Genomic DNA, 25,563 nt, shown 5'->3' with positions numbered 1-25,563 from the left:
CAGCTTGGTGAATACAGCAAGTCTATGTTGGGATTTCTGGTGAGTGCGCAAGACTGGTGGACCAGGAGCTATATAACTATAGCTTTCCGTCATTTACATATATGTCGTGTGCATCTGATTTATAGTTAAATTCATAATTTAACTTTGTACTCTTTAAGTTGTGCAAATTATTTCTTGCTATTGTCCATGCCCTTCTTGTCAATAACCATTGACACTAATAAAGTTACTTACTATATGAGTAGATGATTAATGTACAAAATAGTCAAAGGCATTTCACAGAGAATAGAAGTAGAAGAGTTAGGATAGATGATTGATAGCATAGAAGAAAGCATTGAAAAAGAAAGGAGGCTTCAAAGAAACTTTTAAAGGGGTTCTAGAGTAGGGCTGAGATAACTGAAGATTCTGCCATGTATGATACAACAGACAGAAGCGGGGCTTACAGTGGAGGCTAGAATGGACAAACCAAAGACAACACTCTAGGATGCAAGGTGAGATAAGGGCAGTATGGGGGAGGTGGAAATAAGTGGTCTTGGTGATGGATAAGTTATTGGTCTTAAGACTTAGAGGCGGCGAGTTTCAAAAATGGCGTGGCGCACGCACGAGATGTGCGCCGATGAGCCGTCGCACTATTTAGTGTGGTGGCTCATTTACATGGAGGGGGTGGAATGCCTGCCCCTGATGACGTAGAGGGGGCGGCCACTCCGTCTCCGGCAACGGCGTCCGGCACCACCGCACAGGCACTGGCATCATTTTAAAGGGCTTCAGGCCCTTCCGAGGCATTAAAATTTTTAAAGGCACAGTTTCTCAAAAATTAAAAGTAACATTTTATTCAAAATTCCAACCCCACTTCCACCCCCCCCAATGACTAATCAGTTTAGTAATTGCCCTCTCCCCGCAAAAAACTTTTCTTCCAATCCCAAATTTTTCCCCCCGAACTTCCGTAACTTTGACCTTCAACCCCTTCACACCATCCCCTCAACCAATAGCAAGAGTTTACCCTGCTCCCCACTACCCCCCCCGCCCTAAAAACTTCACTCCTTCCCCCTCCCCACCAGTATGCCACCTTGGATCTCCGAACGGAGACTTGATGGTGCAGGAGTTCCAGCAACTAGCCATCGTGATGAGGTAAGTAATTATGCATTCGTTATAATTTATTTAAATATTTAAATTAAGTTGCCGTTGCTGAGCGGGGTGGGGGGTGGGGCTGGGGTTATGGGGTGGACTACTACGAGGCCCTGCTGCCGCCGGTAAAGTGGGCTGGGGCCTTCCCAGCGTCAGGCAGCATGGTGGCCTCTCCCGGAAGTATTTTCCAGCCCCTCCCCCCGCCATGATCCCCAATGTCAGGGAGCTGGTAAAATCCAGCCCTTAGTTTTAGATTGAATAAGATTGAGGTTTCACATTCAGATTATTTTAGAACTAGTGAGAAAAAAGTAAAGCAAATTGATTAGGGATAATTGAGGGTAGGGGCTAAAAATCTCAGTTGAGGGCCAATGGGATACATTTAAAGGCATGCTGCTGAGAATGCAGAGTAATTATGTTAGTTTGTTAATTGCTGATAAAATTGGCATTTTGTCCATTGGAAAAATATTCAAGTTTTGATCCTGAATGACAGCTAGTCGGCTCTATGGTACTTTTAAAAATTTAATCTTATCGCAGTAAGAGAAATCTGCTAGTTGCTAGAGAAAAGCTGCTTTCCATCATGAGCACTAGTTTGAACATGATTCTTCCTTGAATCTTTTGAAAGAAATGACTTTCCTCACTATTTTTCCACAATCTGCTGAGGGATTTTAATTCACCTAAATATGTTATTCGATATTCAATTACCTTCAAAATTTGACAAGCTGACCAATAGACCTGCTTTCATCACAACTGACAGCTGACAATACTGGAGATTCTGGCCGGGATTTTTCCCTCGGTGGACGGGAGACGTCCACCAACTGAAAAGTCGGTGGCAATCCCGCTTCCGCCTAGCTCGGGGATCCGACCCGCATTTTTGCAGTTCCCCAGCCTTTAATTGCTCTGAGGCGGGACTTCCAACCACTTGAAGCAGGAAGTCCCGCCTAATAGAGCTGCCGGCCATTCAGCAGGCCGGCAGCTCTTTGTCACAGCAGTGCCACCGGGAGCGGCCAGCTTCACGAAGAAGATAACGGAGAACCCCGGAACGAAGGTAAGTTTTTGTTGCTTCGCCGGGGGTGATCGGTTCGGACCCAGCGAGGCAAGCATGGTCGATTGGGGGGATGGGGGTGTGTTGGGTGTTGGGGGTGGTTGGGGAAGCGAGGGCGGCCCTCCGTTGGGCACAGGGTGCCCGATCATGAGGGTGCACCCCCCCCCCCCTGCAGGCTGTCAGAGAGCTTCCTGCTTTTGTCACGCGGCTTCTCTCGGGCCTGGGCCGCCCGCTTACCAATGGTAAAGTCCCCATGGTGGCAGGTGGAGGCCCCTTGATTAGCCTGGGACAGGCGGGCCGTTTTTTGCTGCCGCTGCCCTGAGTAAAGTGGCGGCAGAGGTGAGTAGGTTGGGAAGGGCCCCCCGAGCCTCCCGCTCCATTTTACGTGCCCCCCCGCCATCTTTCTGCTCTTGGTGGGGGGGAGCCATAAAAGTCCGGCCATTATGTTACAATGAAACCTGTATACTGCTGTGTCACACCGCACTTCACATATTCAAATCTAAGCGTGTAGTTATGTGAAATAATCAATATTGTGGAATAGATAGAAGAAAAAAATTAGCTGTGGAATTTCATGAGTATGATAAATAATTCAAAAAATATAAAATGTCATGGATATTCTGCAAAAATATAATTGGCTGAAAGATTATGCATTAATGAGTTTGCATTAAAGCATAGTAAAACATGAAGATTCTGTTTTTGCTGTATTATTAATAGGGATGGATCAGTAGGATTTCTTGTTTCTCAAGTGAATTTAACATCAAAGGTTTATGGGGAACAGTAAATCTTTCATATTCCCATTTTTTCACATTATCGTTTCATTGTATGCACTTTTTTCTTTATTGCAGCCATCCTCTTTCTCCTGCAGAGAATTACAGCAAAGTGTCTACATTTCCAAAAATATCAGATAAAATTGCATTCATGGATGAGTGCGACAATGTAGGCCTTATAAACCTTAGAGATACAGAGCGATTCTTTGCTATTCTCATATATTATTAATATTTTGGCTTGTCACTTATCTGTAGTGTTAAAGCAAACTGAAATGCCTCCCAAAGAACTAATTCCACTTTCAAAGCAGTACAGAGCTAGGTGACTGGTTGTGTGGAATTGTTGTTGATATTAGAATGTAATGAAACTTTGCTTGTGCAAATGTTAAAACCAGACTTTGATTTTGTTCTCAGTAGTGCGATAATGATTGCAGCTTCAGATGTTGTTGATGTGATAGAGATTGGTTCATTTTACTTGAAAGGGCATATGCTCAGAGATTCAGATCTGAACACCAAGAAGAAAGGAAGAATCAGAGTCCCAGTATTGTTATGAAGCTTCATATGCGTCGACGCTCAGCTACTGAGAGACTACCCAGCATTTTTTTTTTGCGGTATTTACAGTGCAAACAAATATTTATTTTTCCACATTCCTTGAAGATGGAATTGCTTTTATTACATATGGATCAAAGAGATGTAGAAAATGGAAATCTTGGTTTTCAAAGCTCAGATAGAAAATCAGTAATTGCCTGTTACAGGTCTATCATTTTCTATCCAGCTCCTGGGAGCCAAAGATGGCCCATAGATTAAAGTGAACTGAAGCAAAAATGCCAATTTTTGATAGAACACACTTACAAATCAGTAAGAGTACAGAAATGGTTACACCAGCACTGATAATTCAAATCACAAGAAATTTGGACACGGTAACTATATAGAATGTACAACATGGAAACTGGTCGTATAATAAAAGCAAAATACTGCGGATGCTGGAAATCTGAAATAAAAACAAGAAATGCTGGAATCACTCAGCAGGTCTGGCAGCATCTGTGGAAAGAGAAGCAGAGTTAACGTTTCGGTTCAGTGACCCTTCTTCGGAACTGACAAATATTAGAAAAATCACAGATTATAAGCAAGTGAGGTGGGGGTGGGGCAAGAGATAACAAAGGAGAAGGTGCAGATTGGACCAGGCCACATAGCTGACCAAAAGGTCACGGAGCAAAGGCAAACAATGTTAATGGTGTGTTGAAAGACAAAGCATTAGTACAGATTAGGTGTAAATACACTGATTATTGAACAGCAGCAAGTGTAAACCTGAAAAAAACCTGAAAAAAACTTTTTTTCAGGTTTGCACTTGCTGCTGTTCAATAATCAGTGTATTTACACCTAATCTGTACTAATGCTTTGTCTTTCAACACACCATTAACATATTGTTTGCCTTTGCTCCGTGACCTTTTGGTCAGCTATGTGGCCTGGTCCAATCTGCACCTTTTCCTTTGTTATCTCTTGCCCCACCCCCACCTCACTTGCTTATAATCTGTGACTTTTCTAATATTTTTCAGTTCCGAAGAAGGGTCACTGACCCGAAACGTTAACTCTGCTTCTCTTTCCACAGATGCTGCCAGACCTGCTGATGGAAACTGGTCGTTTGTCCCAACTGGTCTATGCTGGTGTTTATATGCCAGGCAAGTCTCCTGTCACTCCAATAACCTCCTCCCACCTGCCCTTGTACCCCGCGATTCACTTCTCCCTCATGTACACATCAAGCCTACCCTTAAATGCATCACTGTTATTGATTTCACCCACTTGTGGCAGCGAGTTTCATATTTTCACCATTCTGGAAAGAAATCGCTCCCTAAATTCTTTCTTTGATCTGTTCGCGACTTTTTTTCTGTTTGTGCTGCCTTGTTCAGGACTTGCTGACGAGTGGAAATATTTTCTTCACATCCACTCTATTGAACTCTTTCAGAATTTTAAAGACCTCTGTCAAGTCTCCTGTTTTTTTTTTTAATTCATTCATGTGATGTGGGCATCACTGGCCAGGCCAGCATTTATTGTCCATCCCTAACTGCTCTTGAGAAGGTGGTGGTGAGCTTGAACTGCTGCAGTCCATGAGGGATAGGTGCACCCACAGTGCTGTTAGGAAGGGAGTTCCAGGATATTGACCCAGCGACAGTGAAGGAACGGCGATATAGTTCCAAGTCAGGATGGTGTGTGACTTGGAGGGGAACTTGCAGGTGGTGGTGTTCCCATGCATTTGCTGCCCTTGTCCTTCTAGTTGGTAGAGGTCGTGGGTTTGGAAGGTACTGTCCAAGGAGCCTTGGTGCATTGCTGCAGTGCATCTTGTAGATGGTACACACTGCTGCCACTGTGTGTCGGTGGTGGAGGGAGTGAATGTTTGTCGATGGGGTGCCAATCAAGCGGGCTGCTTTGTCCTGGATGGTGTTGAGCTTCCTGAGCGTTGGAGCTGCACCCATCCAGGCAAGTGGAGAGTATTCCATCACACTCCTGACTTGTGCCTTGTAGATGGTGGACAGGCTTTGGGGAGTCAGGAGGTGAGTTACTCACTGCAGGATTCCTAGCCTCTGACCTACTCTTGTAGCCACTTTATTTATATGGCTACTCCAGTTCAGTTTCTGGCCAATGGTAGCCCCAAGGATGTTGATAGTGGGGGATTCAGCGATGGTAATGCCATTGAATGTCAAGGGGAGATGGTTAGATTCTCTCTTGTTGGATATGGTCATTGCCTGGCACTTGTGTGGCGCAAATGTTACTTTTCACATATCAGCCCAATCCTGGATATTGTCCGGGTCTTGCTGCATTTCTACACGGACTGCTTCATTATCTGATGAGTCACGAATGGTGCTGAACATAGTGCAATCATCAGCGAACATCCCCACTTCTGACCTTATGATTGAAGGAAGCAGCTGAAGATGGATGGACCTAGGACACTACCCTGAGGAGCTCCTGCAGTGATGTCCTGGAGCTGAGATGTTTGACCTCCAACAAACACAACGATCTTCCTTTGCGCTAGGTATGACTCCAGCCAGCGGAGGGTTTTCCCCCTGATTCCCATTGACCTTAGTTTTTCTAGGACTCCTTGATGCCATACTTGGTCAAATGCTGCCTTGACGTCAAGGGCAGTCACTCTCGCCTCACCTCTTGAGTTCAGCTATTTTGTCCATATTTGAACCAAGGCTGTAATGAGGCCAGGAGCTGAGTGGCCCTGGCAGAACCCAAACTGAGCGTCACTAAGCAGGTTATTGCTAAGCAAGTGCTGCTTGATGGCACTGTTGATGACACCTTCCATCACTTTACTGATGATTGAGAGTAGGCTGATGGGGCGGTAATTGGCCGGGTTGGACTTGTCCTGCTTTTTGTGTACAGGACTTACCTGGGCAATTTTCCACATTGCTGGGTAGATGCCAGTGTTGTAGCTGTACTGGAACAGCTTGGCTAGGGGCTCGGCAAGTTCTGGAGCATAGGTCTTCAGTACTATTGCCGGAATATTGTCAGGGCCCGTAGCCTTTGCAGTATCCAGTGCCTTCAGTCGTTTCTTGATATCACGCAGAGTGAATTGAATTGGCTGAAGTCTGGCATCTGTGATGCTGGGGACTTCAAAAGGAGGCTGAGATGGATCATCAACTCGGCACTTCTGGCTGAAGATTGCTGCAATTGCTTCTGCCTTATCTTTCGCACTGATGTGCTGGGCTCCCCCATCATTGAGGATGAGGATATTTGTGGAGCCACCTCCTCTAGTTAGTTGTTCAATTGTCCACCACCATTCACGGCTGGATGTGGCAGGACTGCAGAGATGAGATCTGATCCGTTGGTTATGGGATCGCTTAGCTCTGTCTGTTGCATGCTGCTTAGGCAGTTTGGCATGCAGATAGTCCTCTGTTGTAGCTTCACCAGGTTGACACCTCATTTTGAGGTATGCCTGGTGCTGCTCCTGGCATGCCCTCCTGCAGTCTTCATTGAACCAGGGTTGGTGTCCTGGCTTGATGATAATGGTAGAGTGGGGGATATGCCGGGCCATGAGGTTACAGATTGTGGTTGAGTACAATTCTGCTGCTGCAGATGGCCCACAGGGCCTCATGGTTGCCCAGTTTTGCATTACTAGATCTGTTCGAAATCTATCCTATTTAGCACGGTTGTAGTGCCACACAACACGAAGGAGCGTATCCTCAATGTGAAGGCGGGACTTCGTCGCCACAACGACTGTGCGGTGGTCACTGCTACCAATACTGTCATGGACAGATGCATCTGCGGCAGGCAGATTGGTGAGGATGAGGTCAAGTATGTTTTCCCCCCTTGTTAGTTCCCTCACCACCTGCCGCATGCCCAGTCTAGCAGAGATGTCCTTTAGGACTCGGCCAGCCCGGTCAGTAGTGGTGCTACCAAACCACTCTTGGTGATGGACATTGAAGTCCCCCACCCAGAGTACATTCTGTGCCCTTGCCACCCTCAGTGCTTCCTCCACGTGGTGTTCAAAATGGAGGAGTACTGACTCATCTGCTGAGGGAGGGCGGTCGGAGGTAATCAGCAGGACGTTTCCTTGTCCATGTTTGACCTGATGCCATGAGACTGCATGGGACCCAGAGTCGATGTTGAGGGCTCCCAGGGCAACTCCCTCCCTACTGTATACCACTGTGCTGCCACCTCTGCTGGGGTGGTGATGGCAGTGTCTGGGACATTGTTTGTCAGGTATGATTCCGTGAGTATGACCGTGTCAGGCTGTTGCTTGACTAGTCTGTGGGACAGCTCTCCTAACTTTGGCACAAGCCACCAGATGTTGGTAAGGAGGACTTTGCAGGGTCGACAGGGCTGGGTTTGCCGTTGTCATTTCTGGTGCCTAGGTCGATGCCGGGTGGTCCGTCCGGTTTCATTACTTTTTATTGACTTTGTGGCGGTTAGATACAACTGAGTGGCTTGCTAGGCCATTTCAGAGGGCATGTAAGAGTCAACCACATTGCTGTGGGTCTGGACTCATATGTAGACCAGACCAGATCGGGACAGCAGACTTCCTTCCTTAAAGAGCATTAGTGATCCAGATGGGTTTTTACAACAATCGACAATGGTTTCATGGCCATCATTCAACTAGCTTTTTAATTCCAGATTTATTAATTGAATTCAAATTCCACCTTCTGCTGTGGTGGGATTTGAACCCATGCCCCCAGAGCAATACCCTGGGTCTCTGGGTTACTAGTCCAGTGACAATACCACTACGCCACTGCCTCCCTTGTTAATCTTCTCTTTTCTAGAGAAGAGTCCTGGCCTCCTGAATATTTCCTTAATTCTGGTGACATTTTGTATATTGTTTCTGCACTTACTCCAGTGCTTCAATATGCTTTTTGCAATATAGACTCACACACAGTACTCCCCTGTGTAATTTAACCAATGTTCTATACAAGATAACACTGCTTCTCTGCTTTTGTATTCTATTTCTTTACAAACGAACCCCAGTGTTTTGTATGCTAGATGTAAGAACTTTGTTTAAATTCACTAATTGTATGAACATAATTAAATTCAGTCAAATTCTCCCGATAGTATTATAACAAGAAGGTAGTTAAGACTCAAGTAGAGTTGAATGGAAGGATGGTGGAGATAATTAATATGGTAAATGGTTATTTCTTGGAGGTTTATACCAGGGGAAAATCTAACATACCATCCAACATCAATCATATATTGGTCTGGATTTTAAGGAGCCCTCGACGTCGGGATCTGTGGCGGGGGGTGGGGCCTGAAGATGGCCCCGGATGAGTCCCGCCATGGACCTCGACGCCGAGAGGGCCCGGCCCGATATTAACAGTGGCGGTGATGCCTCGTGGCGGCCACCCTGCCGCTCGGCGATGGCACCGCAATTTCAATATTTAAAGTAAATTAAAATAAGTGAATTAATTAGTCTCGCATCTTCTCCTGATGTCCCGCCGCAATCTTCAGCCCAGCGGCCGGCACTACCGTGCCTTCGGATTCCCGTCTGGGGAAACGAGGCTGAACACTTGTTGGGGGGGTGAGGGGGGCAGGTTTGTTTCAGTGTGGAGGGGGGAGAACGGGGTCAAATAAACGTCATGGGTGTAGGGGATGGTGGGAAGGGTTGAAGTTGAAAGTTTGTGCCGTTTGGTGGGGGGGAAGGTCAGATGGTAATGATGTGTTTTGGGGGAAAGGCAAATAATTAATGTAATTGTTATTGGGAGGGGTGGGAGGGGGCAAACGAGATAGATTTATTTATTTTAATTCCATTTCCCTTTAAATATTTAAACTTCCCTGTTGGGCTGACAGCCCTTTAAAAATTGCTGGGGATAGACAGCCCGCCTCCTCCGTGTGATTGGCCCGCCCTGGCTATTTAAATGAGCCGCCATGGTTGGAATCACAGTGGCTCTTTGGCGTGTGGGCTGCCATTTTCTTCGCCCGCCGCCATTCAGCCCATTGAGTGCGCTCTGAGATTTTGCTGGCATAGCAGAAGTTCTCAGTTTAAATGGCTGAAAATCAATATATTCTCCAATACAAATGGACTATATCCCAGAGCATTTAAAAAAGACATGAAGAGATTTGTGAAACATCGATAATAATTTTGAATGAGCAAGTGAATACTGGGAAGTTTCAACCCACCAGAAACATACAAATATATTTCCCAAATTCCAAAAAAATGTCAACCTCAACTGGGAGTTGTGAAGTTCTGTTTGTCTTGTCCTGAAGTAGATGTATAGCTGGAAAAAGGCTTTCTGGGAAATTGCACTAATGAGTTTGAACCCTGTTGTCAGCCTTTACTCAGTGGTGGCATCCTTGCCTCTGTATTAGAAGGTTGATGCATTAAGTCCCAATCCAGAGACTGGAGCACATAAGCTGGAAGAGCACTTCAATGCAGTACAGAAGGAGTGCAGTGTAGTTGGAGGTGGTGCCCCTTAGATGAGGCATTAAATCTCGGCCCCCTCAGATGGATGTAAGAATTCCAAAAAAAAAGAATGAAGTAGTTTTCCCAGTATCCTTGCCAATATTTATCACTCAACCAACACCAAAACAGATCATCTGAACATTTATTTCATTCCTCTTTGAAGGACATTGCTGCACACAATTTAACTGCTCTGTTTACTACATTACAACATTGATTACATTTTGCTGTAGGCTGCTTTCGCAGCTTGTTGAGGTCATGAAATGTGCTATATAAATGCAACTTCTTTCTTCCTGCTGTGGTTAATAGCTGTAATTAATTGTGAAGCGAAGCTTTTTAATTCTTTTTGTCTTCGTTTGAATGTCAAAACATTGAGTAGCTTTAAATGTTGCCCTGTATCAAGGTTTCTTTAGTGAATTTCTGCTTTGCCAGGCAGTTCATGAGTTGAGACCAGTCTGTTAATCTTATTTCACATTGTGGACTTTTGAATCTTTAATGTTATGTTAAGCTGATATTACTATGAGCTCTCCGAAAATTAAAAATAGCTGTCAGGAGAGCAGAGCAAAGTGCTATAACTGTAGCATAAGTAATGTATGCAACTGAACTTTAATGTTTGTCTCAGATACTCAAAACTACTCGATTAGCCTGATTTTCTGAATATATTTCATTTATTTTTGGTTTTGCTGTATCTGGGGGAAAAAGTCTTTAAATTTAATTAGCATAGTTTTGAATTTCAATGATGAAAGCAATATATTAGACACTTTATTGGACTGAGTTAAAGTCTAATGTTCAGCAAAGGATCTGAGTATATCATGAGCTGGGCTGGCGAAGTACAGTCTCTGCAAGCTAGGGTTCCCAACCCTCCTGGAATGACTGGGAGGTACCCAGAATTGGGAACTCGTCCCCTGGGCACTGCCTCCAGTATTTTGGGAGATCAGAGATTTCAATTTCTCACTGCAGTGGACCCCCCGCTCTAAGATGTCACCCTAAGAGAGCCAGGAACATGTATCGGGTGGTTGTGGGATGTTGCTGGGGAGCTAGGAATCGGGAGGGTTTGGGAATCGTAGGTGTCAGCAACCGTGTCTCAGCAATTGGGTGTCTTAGTGTGACTCTCAGGGTCAACTCACTATTGTGATTGAGACTTGTACAACCAACTCCTGCTAATGCAACATTATTATAGAGGTAAACACAAGCACTGACTGCTGTGTGTGGATTATATCACTGAGATTTAGACATCAGGCTTGCTGTCGGAACACTCTAGTCTGATCCGGCTGACACCTGTCAGCTTCTGGATTGGATATTCTGGTTTCTGTGAGCGCTGCTTGTAATCATCTAAAATGTAAATCAAACTGGTTTGCCAGAATGCCACGTATTCAAACCTCCAGAAAGCCTCCAACCACACGCTTATGTTGGCTATCTTACTGTACTTACACTGATGCAATTGTAGATAAAGGTAGAGGCAACAATAGAATGTTTTGTTCCAACAAACTTTGGACAGGTATCCTTGCTATTGTTGTTGGACAAAAGTACTTCAAAGTCAGGAGTGAGCTGAAGTCAGAAAGATCTTTATTACCAACATGCAAGGGAGAGCCTTCAGCATGCCAAAGTCTCTCAAACAGGTCATGGTTACAGCAGAGATAGTTATACAATAACTTTTGTGAAACTAAAACAACTGGTTACTCATATATCCATATTTGATTATCTTACTATTGCTATTACACTTCTTTTCAGTACTTTATAATACTAGTTCTCTTTGCAATCTTGCTCTCCCTAATTCTTTCTCTTACAATAGATAAACAGACCAAGGTCTTATGATGGAAAAGGATCAGTAAAAGAAAAACAACTGCAGTTGTGTGAACATTGGTAACCCTATTAACCCTTCATTTTCCACATCACTATCCTCTGTACTTCACTTTCCATGTCGTACAGCTCCATTCCACCTATGTACAAGCAAAAACAATTTGGGTGAAAGAGGAAAGTGAAGTGAGTTACCGATGGTGGGTTTTGTATGTGCAGAGGTTGGTTATAAATGCAACAGCATTGCTTACTTTTAATAATTATTGGTTGCCTGAACCTTTCAAGTTACTGACCATTTTGGGATATTAGATGCCCATTGTTCATGTGTGAGCTGAAATATGTTGCTCGTCACATGCATTAGGGGCATTGGAGATGTAATCACTAACATAGCACAAATTGTGGAGCTGGGTGGGTTAGAAGAATCTACAGATGGATTAATTTAGAATCAGTTGGTTTATCGTGTTTTATTTTAACATGACCATTGAAAAATGAACTATAATTATACAAAATGTCACAAATATTATGCCACTGATTATGATTTAATAGACTACCTGACAAACAGGTCCACAATACCTAAGTATATACCATACATTTAACCCAAAATAGACAACATTTTTTAGTTATATAAAATGGAGATACCATTATATAATAAATATCATGGAAACTTGCAGCCATATGTAGCATTCCACCAGATGTTTACTTTTGTATTACAAGCTCAATCAATCTGAATCTGGCCATAATACAGTCTGACAGTTATTTGGTATCTCATTTGAGAGCGCTCAGGGATGTAAGTCTGCTATCCTTTCTGTGCACCCCTGCTGTAAACCTGGCAGAAGTGTGGTAGAAGGATTGGAAATTAGGTCACAATTCAGATATGCTCAGACCCGGCTTTCCCCACTAATCTCCACAGAGCCTTGTTTGAGATGTGGCTGGGTGGAGACATGGGTGGACTCCAAGGCAAGGTGATTCCTCATCCCTGGCCTGGTGGAATATCGTAGGCCAATACATGGAGTAAAAGCAGGTGCATTAGCCTGCTGAGCTGCTGTTGTGGAGACTACTTGGGGAATAGGTGGGGTTGCAGGGGGAGGGAGTGCAGGCATGGAACCTGAAGATTTTCAGCTCCCTTTATAAAAGTGGCCATTGGACACATTTCCTTGATCTTTCAGGGTGGGTGGGTTTCCCTACACCCCTTGCTAGAACATACAAGTTTCACCATTTTTTGAGGCTTCTCCCATTTGAAAGGTGCTCAAGGTAGGCCCCTAGTGGCTGTGCTGTCTGCCGGCATTTTAAAAATCTGTTGACCTGCACCTTGCCTTGCATACATTGGCAGGGTAGTGCTGGAGGTCACTGGTGGACAGATTCTGGTGCATAAGGTTAGATTGACGGTTTGAGTATTCTCATCCCTTTGGACTTCAGAATATTCCCTGTGTGTCAGCTTATTTAAAATTTAATGGTTCCAAATGTTTTGCTTGCACCAGTGATGCAAATATATGCTGTTCTTACAGTTGTGATGCTGACCTGTGATGTCCCATGTGAAAATTATCATTTGCACAACATCTGTTGTTTGACATCTGGATCCTGTGCATTTTCATCAGGCTGCGTTTTTGTGTGCCAGGTTGTTCCAGAATAACTTTTTTATTTCAAATTTGAAGGCTGCTCAGTTACAACTGGGGCATTTGATAGGAGCAATTGAACACTTAAGCTTAGCTTTCTTAAACTTTTTCTAGTTGTTACTCCACCAGGAAATAAGCTCTTGGAATGCAAAGTAAATCCCACAATGAATTGCAACCCAACACTTTTAACAGTGCACTAAAATTTACCAAGGGAGTACATAAGAATGAATAAGAAAGAAGACTGATATTGTGTAAGAAACAAATTGGAACTGAGTAAATGCTTAATTGGGTCACTCGTATTAATGCAAACTCTGTGGTGGTTTCAAACAACATGGTTTAAAGAATGCAAGTTGTTGGCTGGGCAAGCAATACTGATTTCACTGTGATAGCACTGCAAACTGTGGCAGAGATGAAAGGAAAGCATTTAATAACCAAAACAAAAAGCGTAACCACTAGCTCTTTGCCACTGTATTTTACTGCTTCCATTGTAACTGAAATGGTTGTTGAAGCATTTCACTGCACACTAGCTTTTCTATATAAAGTTAGAAAACAAAACCTGAAATAAAATCCTGGACATGATTGATTTGAATTTTCTCAGTGATCCCTATCATTAGCTTTGCCAACTAGTTAATCAGAAAGAAAAGCTTCCTGGGAAAAGAACTTGACAGCCAGAGCAATAGTATACAACAAATCCAGAACAATAGTATACAACAAATCAAGATGCCAAACCTGCACATATGCTTTCTTTCCATTTCCACTATAGAATAATGTATCATCACAGGAACGTTTAATAATCAAGCGAGTGATGCAATTTGCCTAAAACACTGCAAGAAACACTTTCAAATCTGGCATATCTGGATTTAAGATATGAGGTTTACATTCTAGGAGGGGTGTTTTATGAGAGGATTTAGGGCAGGTTACCCTTGATGTACCCTTGGCCCATTGCAATTACAAGGTCAGGGGTATTTATAAATTACATTTAGGATGCCGATGGGGGCCTACTTCAGCTGAGGATCAAGGAAAGAATTTAACTATGAAGTCCTTCCATATTGCAAGCCCAAAAATCATCATAAAAAATATTTATTGCTGTGGCTGTTGCTTTAGGCCTGAAAGCAAATAGATTCCTCTGTTTTTGGGAAACTGGCCTTTCAAAGTTTAAACTCCTTCCAAACCACTGGCAATACTAGATGCTAGGGATGCCCAGACATCCTTTGTGCCCAGTATTGCTAGGGTACAAAATGGTATGAAATAAGTCATGACAAATGCCCTCATTTCCATGACTTCATATTGTGCCGATCCATTTCTGGGCTGGTGTATTATGTGCTCGACCCATTTAATTCACAATTTGTGATGGACAAAAAGGGATATGGGGTTTATGTAACCAGATCCTGCTCCAGACAACTCAGCAACTTCTTTTCGTGCATCCCAGACCACAGAATTTCAGCCCTTAACTGTAGAATGTTGGCTATCTTTTACAGCCTAATTATCCTTTGTGCAAAGAATAAGGAATGCTCCACAAGGTCCTTCTAATATTGTAAACATTTTTAGATTAATGTCAATGGCACACAGATAGGTAGCCTTTTTATGTTACATAATCCTTTTCTTTAGAAACCCACTATTTCTCAACACTTTTTGTAGGGAGAGATGGGAAATGGTAATGAGGTGTTCTGATTTATCAATTCCACCTCTGTTACATAAAGAAATATTGTCACTTCTTCCTCTTCTGTCAGTTCCATAAAGTCCTTTTTTGATCTTGGGATTTGTTGCTGTAAAAGAGTATCATTGATGATTGTCTCTTGTGTCTGCATGCCTCCATGTAATGTTGGATCCATCAGTGGTCATTCTCCATATTTGAGATATGGACTTTCATACATAGAACATAGAACAGTACAGGCCCTTCGGCCCACGATGTTGTGCTGAACCTTTAACCTACTCTAAGATCAAACTAACTACCTACCCTTCATTCTACTATCATCCATGTACCTATCCAAGAGTCGCTTAAATGCCCCTAATGTATCTGCTTCTACTACCACCGCTGGCAATGCATTCCATGCACCCACCACTCTCTGTGCAAAGAACCTACCTCTGACATCTCCCCGAAACCTTCCTCCAATCACCTTAAAATTATGCCCCCTAGTGATAGCCCTTTCCACCCTGGGAAAAAGTCTCTGGCTATCCACTATCTATGCCTCTCATCATCTTGTACCCCTTTATCAAGTCACCTCTCATCCTTCTTCGTTCCAATGAGAAAAGCCTTAGCTCCCTCAATCTTTCTTCGTAGGACATGCCCTCCAGTCCAGGCAGCATCCTGGTAAATCTCCTCTGCATCCTCTCTAAAGCTTCCACATCCTTCCGATAATGAGGCGACCAGAACTGAACACAATATTCCAAGTGTGGTCGAACCAGGGCCTTATAGAGCTGCAGCATAACCTCGCGGCTCTTAAACTCAATCCCCCTGTTAATGAAAGCCAACACACCATACACCTTCTTAACCCTATCAACTTGGGTGGCAACTTTGAGCGATCTATGGACATGGACCCCAAGATCCCTCTGTTCCTCCACACTACCAAGAATCCTGTCTTTAAGCCTGTATTCTGCATTCAAATTCGACCTTCCAAAATGAATCACTTCACACTTTTCCAGGTTGAACTCCATCTGCCACTTCTCAGCCCAGCTCTGCATCCTGTCAATGTCCCGTTGCAACCTACAACAGCCTTCCACACTATCCACAACTCCAGCAACCTTCGTGTCATCGGCAAACTTGCTAACCCAGCCTTCCACTTCCTCATCCAAGTCATTTATAAAAATCACAAAGAGCAGAGGTCCCAGAACAGATCCCTGCGGAACACCACTGGTCACCAAGCTCCAGGTTGAATACTTCCCATCTACTACCACCTTCTGTCTTCCATGGGCCAGCCAATTCTGTATCCGGACAGCCAACTTTCCCTGTATCCCATGCCTCCTTACTTTCTGAATGAGCCTACCATGGGGAACCTTATCAAACGCCTTGCTAAAATCCATATACACCACATCCACTGCTCTTCCTTCATCAATGTGTTTTGTCACATCTTCAAAGAATTCAATAAGGCTTGTGAGGCATGACCTGCCCCTCACAAAGCCATGCTGACTGTCTCTAATCAAACTATGCTTTTCCAAATAATCATAAATCCTGTCTCTCAGAATCCTCTCCAATAATTTGCCTACTACCGACGTAATACTGACTGGTCTATAATTCCCAGGGTTATCCCTATTCCCTTTCTTGAACAAGGGAACAACATTTGCCACCCTCCAATCATCTGGTACTACTCCAGTGGACAGTGAAGACGCAAAGATTATCGGCAAAGGCGCAGCAATCTCTTCCCTCGCTTCCCGTAATATCCCTGGGTATATCCCGTCTGGCCCCGGGGACTTATCTGTCCTCATATCATTCAAAATTTCCAGCACATCCTCCCTCTTGACCTCAACCTTTTTGAGCATATCAGCCTGTTCCACGCTGTCCTCACAAACGACCAGGTCCCTCTCACTAGTGAATACTGAAGCAAAGTATTCATTTAGGACCTCCCCTACCTCCTCCGACTCCAGGCACAAGTTCCCTCCACTATCCCTGATCGGCCCTACCCTCACTCTGGCCATCCTCGTGTTCCTCACATAAGTGTAGAACGCCTTGGGATTTTCCTTAATCCTACCCGCCAAAACTTTTTCATGTCCCCTTCTAGCTCTCCTAAGTCCATTCTTCAGTTCCTTCCTGGCTACCTTGTAACCCTCTAGAGCCCTGTCTGATCCTTGCTTCCTTAACCTTAAGTAAGCTTCCTTCTTCCTCTTGTCGAGCTGTTCCACATCTCTTGTCATCCAAGGTTCCTTCACCCTACCATCCCTTCCCTGCCTCATCGGGACAAACCTATCCAGCAGTCGCAGCAAGTGCTCCCTAAACAACCTCCACATTTCTGTCGTGCATTTCCCTGAGAACATCTGTTCCCAATTTATGCTCCCCAGTTCCTGCCTAATAGAATTGTAATTCCCCCTCCCCCAATTAAATATTTTCCCATCCCGTCTGCTCCTGTCCTTCTCCATGACTACAGTAAAGGTCAGGGAGTTGTGATCACTATCACCGAAATGCTCTCCCACCAATAGATCTGCCACCTGGCCTGGTTCGTTGCCAAGCACCAAGTCCAACGTAGTCTCCCCTCTAGTCGGCCTATCTACATATTGAGTCAGGAAACCTTCCTGGACACACCTGATAAAAACTGCTCCATCCAAACTATTTGCACTAAGGAGTTTCCAATCAATATTAGGGAAGTTGAAGTCACCCATGACAACAACCCTGTTACTTCTGCACCTTTCCAAAATCTGCCTCCCAATCTGTTCCTCCATGTCTCTGTTGCTATTGGGGGGTCTATAGAAAACTCCCAATAAAGTGACTGCTCCTTTCCTGTTTCTGACTTCCACCCATAATGACTCAGTAGACAAACCCTCCTCGACGACCTCTCTTTCTGCAGCTGTGATACTATCCCTGATTAGCAATGCCACTCCCCCACCTCTTTTACCTCCCTCCCTATTCCTTTTGAAACATCTAAACCCCGGAACATCCAACATCCATTCCTGTCCCTGTGAAATCCACGTCTCCGTAATGGCCACAATATCGTAACTCCATGTACTGATCCATGCTCTAAGTTCATCACCCTTATTCCTGACATTTCTTGCGTTAAAATAGACACACTTCAACCCATCATACTGGCTGCAACTTTGTCCTGTCAACTGTCTAACCTTCCTCACAGACTCTCTGCACTCGGTATCTGCCTGTTCAACAGCTACCCCATCCACTGATCCGTAGCTCCGGTTCCCATCCCCCTGCCAAACTAGTTTAAACCCTTTATACAGACCCTTAGAAAATAGGCGACAGGTTTAGATAGAGGATTTGGATCGGCGTAGGCTTGGAGGGCCGAAGGGCCTGTACCTGTGCTGTAATTTTCTTTGTTTTTTGTTCTTTGTTCTCCCGAAGAGCTCTAGCAAACCTCCCGCCCAGGATATTGGTGCCCCTCCGGTTCAGATGCAACCTGAATACAAGTGGTGTGCACTCTTCATGCATTCATGCAACCTATGCTTAGATCTGGTGAAAACTTGCTAATCATTTTTTGGCTTCAACAAGTGCTTCTTTACACCATTGTTTTAGGCTGTCTTTATACTGTGCTATTTGCTCGAGATCAGTAGCTACAGAATCAATTTGCAACTGGCAAGAGCTGATTTATACAGCTTACATGTGTAATGTGCAGAACTCCAATCCCCAGGCAGGAAAATTTTGAATATTTTGAGAGCACAGACTGGAGACTGCACTCCCAAGGGGTCCCATGCTGTTGTGTTCTGGATTCAGATTGGTTCTTGACATTAGTGTTGTACAATCACTTTTGCATCATTGCAAAGTGGAAATGGCTTTGCAGTGACACGGAGCGGCAGTAATAGCCAGAAGAATCAATATCTACACATTTTTTGCCTTTTATTGCCAATCAGAGTCTTCAAAGCGAAAAGAATATTTTGTAATTGGAGCTACATTGAACCCAAAGTGAATGACGTCTAGAGTGGTGTATAAATAGACTTTTCCAAGTGTGTCAGATTCATAAAACTACAGAGTACTGACTAGGCCAATTTTTTTCATATAGCCCAAGCAAGAGTAACGACTTGAGTGCCTATTTTAATCCTACCTGCCTGGCGAAAACTGGCTGGGTGAGCAGTTCAAATAGCCACAGCGACTTACCCTCACCAATCCCCCTGCAAATTTAATCTGCTCTTTTGATCAGGCGAGAGGGATACCCATTGGAAGGCAGTTGATCCTTATTTAAATATACAGATCAAGTTCTGATGACATCCTCAGGACCGGACTGCAATTTTAACACATTGTCTGTGTGGGGAAGCCATTGTGGGTTCCCTGCCAGGCTAAACTGGTGGCAAGAGGTTCTGGGACCAAGAGAGGCTCTGAAAGATGAGTTACATTTTTTTGTTGCTTTCTTGTGAGCTAGGAGGGACAAGAATGGTCCTTTGAGTCCCACAGGGGAACCCTGGGCCTTTTTGCCCTGGGCTTCCTTCTTCATCCCCTCAATGTGATACTCTCCCAATCGCTTACCCGAGCATCGGGGACTGTTTGGTTAGATCCGTGGTAGTGGTCTCCTGCTGTGTGAAATCTCGCAGGCCTCACTGTGGAAGCCAGATAGTGTGCCGCCTGTCTTGGGCGCCGTCCACATGGACTTCTGGGGGTTAAAATCAGCCCAAATAATGAAGTGTGTGGTTTAGTGCTAAGATAAATTAATTTAAAATCCATTGCTAATTTTCACTATATTAAACAAAATGGTATTTTGGCAAGACAACATGAATGCTATTTTGGGAGAGATTCAAGAACAACAACAACAAAAACTTGCATTTATGGCACTTTTAATATAGAAAGTGTATATAATACCGAAGTGTAATAAATATAGACACTGAGCCAAAGAATGAGATAAGTAAGGATGACCAAAAGCTCAATGAAAGAAATGGTTATTTTTTTTTATTCATTCATGGGATGTGGGCGTCGCTGGCCAGGCCAGCATTTATTGCCCATCCCGAATTGCCCTTGAGAAGGTGGTGGTGAACTGCCTTCTTGAACTGCTGCAGTCCATTTGGGGTAGGTACACCCACAGTGCTGTTAGGAAGGGAGTTCCATGATTTTAACCCAGCAACAGTGAAGGAACAGCGATATAGTTCCAAGTCAGGATGGTGTGTGACTTGGAGGGAAACTTGCAGGTGGTGGTGTTCCCATGTATTTGCTGCCCTTGTCCTTCTAGTTGGTAGAGGTCACGGGTTTGGAAGGTGCTGTCTAAGGAGCCTTGGTGCATTGCTGCAGTGCATCTTGTAAATGGTACACACTGTTGCCACTGTGCGTCAGTGGTGGAGGGAGTGAATGTTTGTGCCAATCAAGCAGGCTGCTTTGTCTTGGATGGTGTCGAGCTTCTTGAGTGTTGTTGGAGCTGCACCCATCCAGGCGAGTGGAGAGTATTCCATCACACTCCTGACTTGTGCCTTCTAGATGGTGGACAGGCTTTGGGGAGTCAGGAGGTGAGTTACTCGCCTCAGGATTCCTAGCCTCTGGCCTACTCTTGTAGCCATGGTATTTATATGGCTCCTCCAGTTCAGTTTCTGGTCAATGGTAGCCCCTAGGATGTTGATAGTGGGGGATTCAGCGATGGTAATGCTGTTGAATGTCAAGGGGAGATGGTTAGATTCTCTCTTGTTGAAGATGGTCATTGCCTGGCACTTGTGTGGTGCGAATGTTACTTGCCACATATCAGCCCAAGCCTGGATATTGTCCTTGTCTTGCTGCATTTCTACATGGACTGCTTCACGAATGGTGCTGAACATTGTGCAATCATCTGCGAACATCCCCACTTCTGACCTTATGATTGAAAGAAGGTCATTGATGAAGCAGCTGAAGATGGTTGGGCCTAGGACACTACCCTGAGGAGAGTCTTAAAGGAGGAGAGGTTTGTGGAGAGGAGGGGGGCTGGGTGGGGAATTCCTTGGCTGTGGAAAGTATTACTGCATATGGTGGGGCAATGGAAAGGGGAATGCACAAAGGACCAAAGTCAGAGGAATGGAAAATTTGGAAGCAGGGAATTTAAGGCTGGAGGAGTTAGAGACAGGCAAGCATGAAGCTATGAAGGGATTTAAACATGAAGATGAGAATTTTAAATTACAAGGGAGCCAATGTGAACCAGTGAGGACAGGGCAATGGGCAACAGTCGTTCGGATAAGCTGAAGTTTACGAAGGCCAGAATTTTACACCCCCCCCCCCCACCCCCCCCCCCAAAGAGCAGGAAGGTGGCGGGCGCGGGCGGGGGTGGGGGCACATAAAATGGAGCGGGAGGCTGGGGGGGCCCTTCGAGAGCTGCTCCTGCCTCCGCCGCTACTTTACGCAGGACGGCGGTGAAAAACGGCCAGCTCTCCCCAGGCCAATCAAGGCCCTTAATGTAGCCACTTAAGGGCTTCCGCGCACCGACACGGGGACTTTGCCGGTGGCTGGTCGGGCAACCAGGCCTGAGTGAAGCCACCTGACAAAAGCAGGCGGTCTCTGATGGCCTGGGGGGGCCCTCATGATCGGACACCCTGTGCCCGACTGAGAGCCACCCAAACCACCCCCAACACGCACACCCATCCCCCCAATCGACCACCCTTGTCTCGCCAGGGCCTGAGTAATCACCCCCGGTGAGGCAACATAAACTTACCTAGGTTCTGGGGGTCCCCACATCTTTGTCTTGAGGCTGGGCTGCAGTCCCAGCAGTGGCCATCGCTCCTAGTGGCGCAGCTGGGACTAAGAGCTGTTGGCCCACTGATTGGCCGGCAGCTCTATTAGGTGGGACTTCCTGCCTCAAGTGGGTGGAAGTCCTGCCTCAGAACAATTATAAGCCAAGGAACTGCAAAATGTGGCTTGGATCCCCACAGGCGGAATCGGGTTCGCCACCGACTTTACAGTCGGTGGACGGCTCCTGTCTGCCAAGGGTAAAATCCTAACTGAAGGGTGTAGGATGGTAAGCCGGCCAAGCCAGTATTGGAATAGTTGAGTCTGGAGGTGAAAAAGTTATAAATGTGGGTTTCAGTGGCAAATGGACTAAGGTAGAGGCAGAAGCAGGAAGTGATGTTGTGATGCAAAGCATGTGGGATGAGAAGCTCAGCTCACTTTGCCCAGAATGCTGAGGTTGTAAATAGTCTGGTTTTCCCTGAGATCGTGGCTGGGTATGGGGTTGGAACTGGTGCTATGTGTTTGGAGTTTGTAGTGGCAAAGTTGGGTTTGGTCTGCCCAGTGTATCATGAAGGTGCTTCCAGTATTTTTTTTGAGGACTTGCCTTTAATAGATTGCGTAAATTTGTTCATTTGAAAGGCTGAAGTGATGCTTGGATTTTTTTTGTTTAAAGGTTACTGGAAGGGCACTTTGGATACTTAAAAAAAAAATCACTTACTGGATGAGTCAATGAAGTGATAAAGTAAACATAACGAGCCTTGCTGGCTATTGGAGTTGTTTACAGAGAAGTCACATGTCTAGGTTTATGGTTGTTGGGAGTTTTGGCTTTTTGATTTGGCTTGGACTGTTCAAATGATCTGTGTGTAGTCTGCTAAGAGAGAAGTCACCTAACTCATCCTTTTTCACCCGTTTTGGAAAATCTTCTGAGAATCCCATGTGATAGCTGAAACCACTAATGCAGTAATTCTCCGAAAAGCCTGCAAGAATACTCCTCGACGTCTCCTGAACAGAAATGCTCCAGAAAGATCCCAATGACAGTCATCTATGTGTACCCAGATGCTGGACCAAAGGCCATCTGGAATATTCCATATCTTATCCTTTTTTTCTTCAAGAATTGACAATAACTTGACCAAAGTATTTTTTTAAAAGTTGATCTCTGCAGAGTCAGTTTTTTAATTTTCTTTTTTTCCTTTAGCCGGTGTGTGTGCATGAGCATGCGTGTATGTGTTCAGTTATTTTAGAAGGGTATATATTTATACTTTCATATTTCAAACTGTGTATTACTAAGTTTTGCATCTTTATTGAATAAGTCTTGTTTTATAATAAATCAATAATTTTTTTGCTTATTAAACAAATCTGGTTGGCAGTTAGCCTGGGATAACCCAAAGCTGACGACGTGCAATTGTAAGTGGCGTAATAATAATTGAAAAGGGGTAAAGGAAAACACTAGGTTTCTTGTGCATTAGAGTAAAGCTGATACTACTGAATGGCTACTTCTGATGCAAGTGCGTTTGTGCAGTAGTCTGAGATAAATTATGATTCTTTAGAGGCATTGTCCGCTGATGAGCTGTTAAGTGTGGCGGAGCACTTGAAGTTAGATATTGGACCAAAAGCTAAGAGACCTGAAATTCAGAAACTAGTGGCTGGAAAGCTGAAGATTGAAGTGAAGGAGCCAGAGGGATGAGTAGAATTGGAAGAAGACAATGTAACACTGGCACAGATTCAGTTGGACAGGCAGAAGTTTCAGGCGAAAAGGAAAAAGAAAGGGCATTTCAAAGGGAGTGAGCAGAATGGCAGGAGTGAGAAAGGGAAGGAGAAAGAGAAAAAGAAAGAGAAGAAAAGGAGAGAGAAAGAGAATACCGCTTAAAAGGCTGCCACTGAGAAAAAAGGTGGCCTTGACTCCAGGGAAAATTCAATTGAGGAAGAATCTAACTCCCACCCAAGACCTAGTGGGGAGCTGTTTAAATTTGTGCAAGCCCTCCTGCAGTTTGAGGAAAGGGACGTAGATGCATTTTTCATTTTCTTTGAAAAGATAGCTAAACAGATGAGGTGGTCGAATGAAAACTGGACACTGCTCATACAAAGCAGGTTGATTGGCAAAGTTCCGAGGTGGCTTCTGCAGATTATGAGATGGCAAAAAAGGCTATTCTCACTGTTTATGAATTTGTACCTGAAGCTTATACGCAGAAATTTCGGAACTTCCACAAACAGCTTGGGCAAACTTGTATAGAATTTGAGAGGGTAAAGCAAATTAACTTTGATTGTTGGATGCAGGCACTAAAGGTAGAGGCCACGTATGAGACTCTTAGGGAAATAGTTCTCCTGGAGGAATTTTAAAAATCCCTCCATTAGTAAGAATTCATGTAGAAAACCAGAAGATTTCAACAGCCAGACAGGCAGCTGAGATGGCTGATGATTATGAGCTTGTTCACAAGTCCAAACTCTTTTTCCGACACCCCCACAAACCCGAGAAGGATAGAACGTGCGAGGGTGAAAGGATGGCAAGTAGCTGGGGACAAGAAGGGACAGCTGGGAACATACCAGGAGCTCCTTCTCAGGCCAGAAAGGAAAGTGCTGAGGGTGGAATGAGGTGTCGAAGGCCTCAGTGTTTCCATTGCCACAAGTGGGACACCTTTGTGCGGACTGCTGCAAGTTACGGGGTAAACTCAGGGGACGTATTGGAGTACACAAGGCCAAGGCAGAGAAAGGGCCCTGACCGAGAGTATGATAGATCAAGCTGTGGCTCTGACTGCAGCTGTAAGGCCAAGTAAAAAAAAAAACGCTGTGAGTGCAGGGAACATGAACAAGATATCTGAGAGCTGTAGGGAATTCTTGTCAGAAGGACAAGTAACTCCTTATCCCTCAAGTGAGGCAGATAAACCTACAGTTATACTCAAAGATACAGGGGCCACCCAAATTATTTTTTGCTACGGAAAGGCCTGACGTTTCCACCAGAGTGCATTGAATGCCAAGGTATTAGTGAACAGTATCGGCGGGGAGTATATACCCATACCTTTGTATCGGGTGCACCTGGAGTGTGACCTAATTTCTGTAATGGTAACTGTAGGCGTTGTCCATAGTTGGCCTGTAGACGGAGTTGATTTACTCCTGGGGAATGATTTGGCCAAAGCAAAGTTAGCAGCTTCTCCAGTAGTCACAGAAAGACCAAGTGAAGTGTAGTGACCCAAGCAATGGCCAAGAAAGTTCTATCGTCGGAGGTCAAATTGGCATCACACAGATATTTGGCTATCTGGAACTTTCTTTGGGAATGTTCAGTAAGTCTTCTGTGATGGAGGCTCAGCAAGCCAATCCAGAGTTAAGTAAAGTGGCACAATCAGGTCAAACCGAAGCTGAGTCAGAGGGAGATCCGGAATGCTACTATATTAAAAATGGGACTTTGGTGAGAAAGTGGAGATCTCCTCACAGACCTGCAGACGATGAATGGATGGTGGTTCACCAGATAGTGGTGCCACCCAAGTATTGCTGGAAATATTAAGGATAGCTCATGAAATTCCTATGGTGGGACAAGTAGGGATCTGGAAGACCCAAGCACGTATAAGTCGACATTTTTACTGGCCAGGTCTTCACAAGGATGTGGTGCAGTTTTGTAAAACGTGTCATACATGCCAGTTTGTGGGAAAACCGCAACCTGAAAAAAACCGGCACCTTTAATTCCCATACCAATTTTTGCAGAACCATTTAGTAGGGTGTTTATAGACTGTGTGGGACTGTTACTGAAAACAAAAGCAGGACACCAATATATATTTGCTAATATGGATTTGGCTACTCAGTTCCCAGAGGCCATTCCCTTGAGAATAATTTCTGCTAAGGCAGTGGTAGAGAAGTTAACCCAGTTCTTCACTCTATATGGATTACCGATTGGGATCCAGTCGGATCAGGGTTCCAAATTTTTGTCTAAAAGTTTTCAGGAAGTTATGAGTGATCTGGGTGTAACACAGTTAAAGTCCTCAGCATACCACCCACAAGACACAAGAGGCTTTAGAATAGTACCATCAGACCCTCAAAATGCTGATCAGGGCATGCTGTCATGAATATCCCCATGATTGGGACATAGGGCT

At 44.6% G+C, this 25,563-nt stretch overlaps 1 protein-coding gene across 6 annotated transcripts in view; it reads left to right on the top strand.

Annotated features, from left to right (window-relative positions):
* thsd7ba (thrombospondin, type I, domain containing 7Ba) overlaps positions 1 to 25,563 on the top strand; it is a 953,049-nt gene that overhangs the window by 85,267 nt on the left and 842,219 nt on the right. The window lies entirely within an intron of this gene.

This window comes from Heterodontus francisci, chromosome 7, assembly GCF_036365525.1.
Source record: "Heterodontus francisci isolate sHetFra1 chromosome 7, sHetFra1.hap1, whole genome shotgun sequence".
Lineage (NCBI taxonomy): Eukaryota > Metazoa > Chordata > Chondrichthyes > Heterodontiformes > Heterodontidae > Heterodontus > Heterodontus francisci.
This window is presented reverse-complemented; position numbering and strand designations above follow the sequence as displayed.